The sequence below is a fragment of the Alexandromys fortis genome, unplaced genomic scaffold (assembly GCF_014885135.2).
Source record: "Alexandromys fortis isolate MF-2015 unplaced genomic scaffold, M_Fortis_MF-2015_v1.1 scaffold_114, whole genome shotgun sequence".
NCBI lineage: Eukaryota > Metazoa > Chordata > Mammalia > Rodentia > Cricetidae > Alexandromys > Alexandromys fortis.
In genome coordinates, this window is record NW_026068046.1 from 5,394,979 (window position 1) to 5,401,660 (window position 6,682).

At 35.2% G+C, this 6,682-nt stretch overlaps 1 non-coding gene across 1 annotated transcript; it reads left to right on the top strand.

Moving 5' to 3' along the window:
• The first annotated feature begins 2,066 nt into the window (after window positions 1-2,066).
• On the top strand, window positions 2,067-2,175 carry LOC126486588 (U6 spliceosomal RNA). Its single transcript, XR_007588160.1, has one exon. It is a non-coding gene; the product is annotated as a U6 spliceosomal RNA (small nuclear RNA).
• Window positions 2,176-6,682: the final 4,507 nt, after the last annotated feature.

A 6,682-nucleotide genomic window follows, 5' to 3' on the forward strand; every position in this document is an offset into this window, starting at 1 on the left:
TTTATAAGTCCATTATCCCCCTTTGTTTATTGGACTGTCATATTTTTAGCAAAATTCTAATCTTGGTAGATTTGAAGATTATTTTCTCTCCATCAAACTAGAGGAATATTTTCAGTTCAAATTGTATAGCTTACTTGAGTCACTAAACTATTGCTTGACTGTATAGCATGTTTTAATCATGCCATCCTTCCTTATAAGTTAGATTAAAAACTATTGTTATGTGCTAAGATTTCAACATACAGCTTCCCCCATGGTAGACAAGTGCTTGTTCAATGATATGTATTCCAAGCCCAAATTTTAAACTACTTAAAGCTATAAAATATGGGTGATATTTCTTCTGAATCCCTTCTCAACGTAATTGAGGACTGCTTGGGTTTCAAACAGCCAGAGGCCTGTTTGTATATTATGGAAACTACAACATTGTATAAAACATATAATGTCTTAAAATTAATTCATAATGGTAAAAACTTTTTTTGCTATGGAAATGATTACTTGAACATTTTAAAATATCTAGTTCTTAGTAGAGCTACAATTAAACTTTTTCTCTCTGTTGAAAGTAATTTAAATATTTTGGAGAGCACTTACATGTTGTTAGATTATATTTTAAGATGACAGTAATAATAACATTTTCAAAATTTTTTCTTGGATTATAAAATGCTAATTTTATGTTTCCAGTTGGCAGAAATTATTACTGTGTATAGTTTGGGTAAGAAACAGGTATGAAATAATTGTGTAATGTTCTATAGTTTTTGTGTGGCTTATTCTACAAGCTGTCTAAGTATGACTCAAATATTTAATTTTTGCTTTCTGTATGATTTATTCATCAATAGGGTTTTAGGTTTAATACAATGAGATAATTTTAGTGTGTCCATATAGACAGTAATATAAATCTATGTTTCCAATAGGGGCAACAAGGCTTTATAGTAAAGAATACATAATTATTCTCTATAAATCGTAAACAACAGATCATATACTTCAAAGAAAGTCTCCTAAAGTTAATGAGATAGTGTGATACAATAAGATAAATTGAAAAGCAACCCATTTACACAATTCCACTCATTTAAACAATGCTATTTAGACATATCTGGTGGATAAAAGCAAACTGACATTTTTGAATGCCTAACATATACCAGATACTTGATTTGATGGTTTAATGTTTAAAAATAAACTGAGTCATTCTGTGCACTCTTCTATGATGTGCTTTGAACCATAGAAGAAAGAACTGTCAAGTAGATATATCAATTGTGGCTCACCATGGTTTATAGATCTCTGAATAGTGTCCAGTGTGATATTCTTTGATGGGTCTTCATTTGCTAAAAAAAAGAATTTTTGATGGTGACGTGATAGCAACACTTATATGTGAGTTAAAGGAAAATATTTCAAGTGTAGTAAGGAGTTACCTTGATCTAGCATCATAGTGATAGCAGATGATTTTCTAGCACAGCCAAGCTGGATAGGTTTCCAGTACCAACGATGATTTCCCTCCTGTTCCCTGGACCTTAACACCAATTAGATAGCTGCTGTTAACCATCAGCATATGAATGAGACTTATTGCAACACTTTGCATATTTTATTATACTGGTAATTTTCCTGGTTGCTGGTCTACAGTTGGGTTTGACTGTTTCCATTTTTTGATATCTTACATAATATTTTAAGGAGAGAGGGAAGCTTGATCACATAAAAGATTGATGTGGGAGTGATTTCTTATTAATAAAGAAACTGCCTAGGCCCATTTGATAGGCCAACCCTTAGGTAGGCGGAGAAAACAGAACAGGATGCTGGGAAAAAGAAGCTGAGTAGGAGTCGCCATGATTCTCCCGCTCCAGACAGACGCAGGTTAAGATCCTCCCTTGTAAGCCAGCTCGTGGGCTACACAGAATATTAGAAATGGGTTAGAACAATATGTAAGAGCTAGCCAATAAGAAGCTGGAACTAGCTGGGCCAGGCAGTGTTTAATAGAATACAGTTTCCGTGTAATTATTTCGGGCATAAGCTAGCCATGCGGGCGGCCGGGTGCCAGGGACGCAGCCCCGCCCGCCGCTCCTACTTCAACAAAAGATACTTTGGTTCTCACTTTGGCAGCACATATCCTAAAATTGGAAGAATACAGAGAAGATTATCATGGTCCCTGAACAAGGATGATATGCAAATTAATGCCAGAATATAAAATTATTTTCAAGACACACTCTGCTGCCCAACCCCACTCACCTGAACATCTTCCCTGTGGCCAGCACTCCTCTGCAACTCCAGCAAACTACATAGGCACAAATGCAAACCACAACAGCTGCAAGAATAGGTACAGGCACAAGCCATACAGGTTTGAAGAAAAAAATGAGTACACACCAGTGTAAGAATACATTCAACAACTGAAAGAAAAATATGGCACAATCAGAACCTAGTGATCCTACAGCAGTAAAACCTGAAGATTCTAATGCAGTGAAAGCAGAAGTAAAGGAACTTACAAATTACTTTATGAAGATGATAGAGGCTCTTAAGAAGAAATGAAAAATTCCCTTCAAGTCTTCAAAGAAAAAACAAAAAATTGGAAGAAATCAGTAAATCACACAAAGAAAGAAAAGAAAGCCAAAAAAAATCAAACAGGTAAAGGAAATGGTTCAAGACTTGAAAAGTAAATAGAATTAATAAAGAAGTCACAGTCCAGCTGGCCTTGGTGAGCTCCCAATAGATCAGCCCCCACTGTCTCAGTGGGTGGGTGCACCCCCCGTGGTCCTGATATCCTTGCTCGTGTTCTCCCTCCAAGGCCAGCTGGACTGTGACTGAAAAAGCATGGGATAAAACCGGACTCTCTGATCATGGTGAACAATGAGGACAGATGAGAAGCCAAGGTCAATGGCAAGGGGTTCTGATCCTACTTCATGTTCTGGCTTGGTGGGAGCCTAGCCAGTTTGGATGTTCGCCTTCCTAGACATGGACGGAGCGGGGAGGACCTTGGACTTTCCACAGGGCAGGGAACCATGACTGCTCGTTGGATAGGGGGGGGGGGGGGGGGGGGGGGGGGGGGGGGGGGGGAGAGGGGAGTGGGGGGGCGGGGGGGGGGCGGAAACTTTTTTTTTCTTATTCTCAATAAAAAAAGGAAAAAAAAAGAATTAATAAAGAAAACAAAAACTGAGGGAATTTTGGGAATGAATAATCTGGGGAAGCAAACAGGAAACACAAATGCAAGTTTAATGAACAGACTATAAGAGATGGAAAAGAGAAACTCAGATATTGAAGAGATGATAGACAAAACAGGTTCATCAGTCAAAAAATGTTAAATTCAATACATTTCTAATGCAAAATAGGCAGGAAATCTAGGATACCATAAAGAAGCCAAACCTAACAATAATCTGTATATAAGAAGGAGAAGAATATTAGCTCAAAGTAAAGACAACATATTAAACAAAATTATAGAAGAAAACTTTCACAACCTTAAGAATGACATGCCTATAAAAGTGCAAGAAACTAACCAAACACCAAACTGGCTGGACCAAAAGAAACCCCTTTGCCACATAATAATCAAAACCTTAAGTATACAGAATAAAGAAAGAATATTAAGATCTGGAAAGGGGAAAGATCAAGTAAGATATAAAGACAGACCTATTAGAACTATACTTAACTTCTCAATAGAGACTCTGAAGGACAGATGTTTTATAGAAGCTAAGGACCATGGATGCCAGCCCAGATTACTTTATCTAGCAAAAATTCATTCAACACAGACAAAAAATACAAACTATTTTATGACAAAACCAGATTTAAACATTACCTATCCAAAATTCCAGCAATACAGAAAGTACTAGAAGGAAAATTCCAACCACACAAACTCAGTTTCATCCATCAAAATACACAGTAGATAATCTCACAACAGCAAAACAAAAGGAAAGGAAAGATACATTACCATCACCAACATCAAACCACAAAGTAACAGGAATTAACAATCACTGATGAATAATATCTCTTAATATCAATGGACTTAATTTACCAATGAAAACACATAGACTAACTGAACAGATATGGAAACAAGATCCATCTTTCTGCTGCATACAAGGAACACACCTAAACATGAAAGACAGACATTGCCTCAGAATAAAGGGTTGGGGAAAGATTTTTCTATTAAATGAAGCTAAGAAGCTAGCCAGTTAGCTGCCCAAATAGCTAACAAAACAGAGTTCAAACTAAAATTAACCAAAAGACATGGAAAAGGATATTTTATGTTCACTACAGGAAAAAATTATCAAGATAAAGTCCCAATTCTGAACATTAATGCCTCAAATACAAGGTCACCCACATTTGTACAAGAAACAATACTAAAGCTTAAATCACATATTAAACCCAAAATATTAGTAGTGTGAAACTTTAATACCCCACTTTCATCAGTGAACAGGTCTTACAGACAGAAACTTAATACAGAAATAAGGGGACTAACAGATGTTATGACTCAAATGGACTTAATAGATACCTACAGAACATTTCTCCCAAACACAAAAGATTATCCTTTCTTCTCAGCACATCAAACAACTTTCTCTAAAATGATTCACATATTCAGTCATAAAACAAATCTCAACAGATACAAAAATAGTAGGCATGGACTCTTCTATCTTACTGGACCACCATGGGTTAAAGTTAGAGTTCAACAACAACACAAACGACATAAAGCCTAAAAACTCATAGGAACTGAACAATTTTCAAATGAACCACCACTGGGTAAATGAAGAAATAGAAAGAAATTAATCTCTGAAATGAATGAAAATGAACCCACGATGTAGCCAATCTTATGGGATACATTGAAAGTAAGTACTAAGAGGAAAGGTCATAGTATTAAATGCCTAAATAAAGAATTTGGAGAAATCTTATACAACTGACTTAAGAGCACATCTTAAAGCTCTAGGACAAAGAGAAACAAACTCACCCATGAACAATAAATGGCAGTAAAAAATAAAATTTAATACTGAAATAAATGAAATAGAAACAAAGAGAATAATAAAACAAAGAGTTGGTTCTTTGAGAAAATTAAGAAGGTAGACACACCCTTACCCAAATTAACCAATAGGTAGAGAAAGAATATCCAAACTTCCAAAATCAGAAATGAAAAGGGGAACATAACAATAGACATTGAGATAATACAGAGAACCATAATGTCTTACTTAAAAAAAAAAACTGTATACAACAAAATTGGAAAAAAATCTAAAATAAATGGACAACTGCCTTTATATGTAGAACATATCAAAATCAAATCAAGACCAGATAAACAAGTTGAACAGACCTATAACCCCTATGAAAACAAAAAAGTTCAATAAAAGTCTCCCAACCAAAAAAATAAAAAAAATAAAAATAAAAGCCCAGGTCTTGATGATTTTGCTACAGAATTCTATCAGAATTACAAAGTAGGGCTAATACCAATAGTCCTTAAATAGTTCCACATACTAGCAACAGAAGGAATGTTGCCAAATTCTTTTTATAAGGCTGCATTTTCCCTGATACTCAAACAAAATGGAGATTCAACAGAGAAAGAGAATTACAGACCAATCTCCCTCATGAACACTGATCAAAAAATAATCAACAAAATACCACCAAACTGAATGCAAATACATATAAAAAAATCTTCCACCATGATCAACTAACATTTATCCCAGAGATGCAGGAATGGATCAACCTATAAAAATATGTCAATGTAATCCACCATATTAACAAAAAGAAGGTAGAGGGATACCTATAGGAATGAATTATCTAGAAGAAATTAAGCTAGAAGTAGTATCTTCTTGATGTGGGATTCCTCTCTGTATGCTGTAAATACCATTGCTTAATAAAGGACTGCTTTGGACCTATGGCAGAGCAGAACTTAGCTAGGCAGGTGAAACTAAACTAAATTTTGAAAGAGTTTAGGAGAGAGAAGCCATGTAGCCCCTCTAGACATAGACAACAGAATTTTACCCGGTAAGCCACAGCCTTGTGGAAATATACAGATTACTAGAAATGGGTCAAGATATAAAAATTAGCCAATAAGAAGCTATAGCTAAAGGGTCAAGCAGTGCTTTAAATAATATAGTTTATGTGTGATTATTTTGGGGCTGAGCATCTGGGAACCATAAGCTGCCTCTTCCAATATCTTATGGCAGGCATTCAGCATTTGTTAAGAAGATGATAAAGACATGTGCTTCTATCAATAAGTTTACTTCACATGATTGACTTCAATTAGTTTCAGCAGTTCTGGAAGACAGGCCCCAACAACTGTGGAAATACTATTAGTGAAAAAAAGGCAAAAAAATTAGAACAATAGGGAAATGCAAAAGAACTTGAGGCTTTTGAAGATCAAATTCATGGAGAGGACACTTACGATGACCCACAGTCTCAAGCTTTTTATGATGAACAAATCTTGTCTATCATGCTTGGGACCAGATTTAAGAACTATGAAAAAGAATTAAATCATATGCCAGGGTTAACAGAGCCAGAGAGAACCCTTTAGTGACTTTTTACAAAAATTAGCTAAGGATGTAAAAATATGAGTAACAGATCGAGAAGCTAGACAAGTACTTATTGAATCTCTAGCTTTTGAAAATGCCAATGTAAAGAGCAAACAATACTTGGGAATTTAAAGGTTAGATCAGCAATAATGGATAAATGGATCCTGCACACAATAAACATTGAAACATTTGACTATAATACTGAGTATATTATATAATACAAT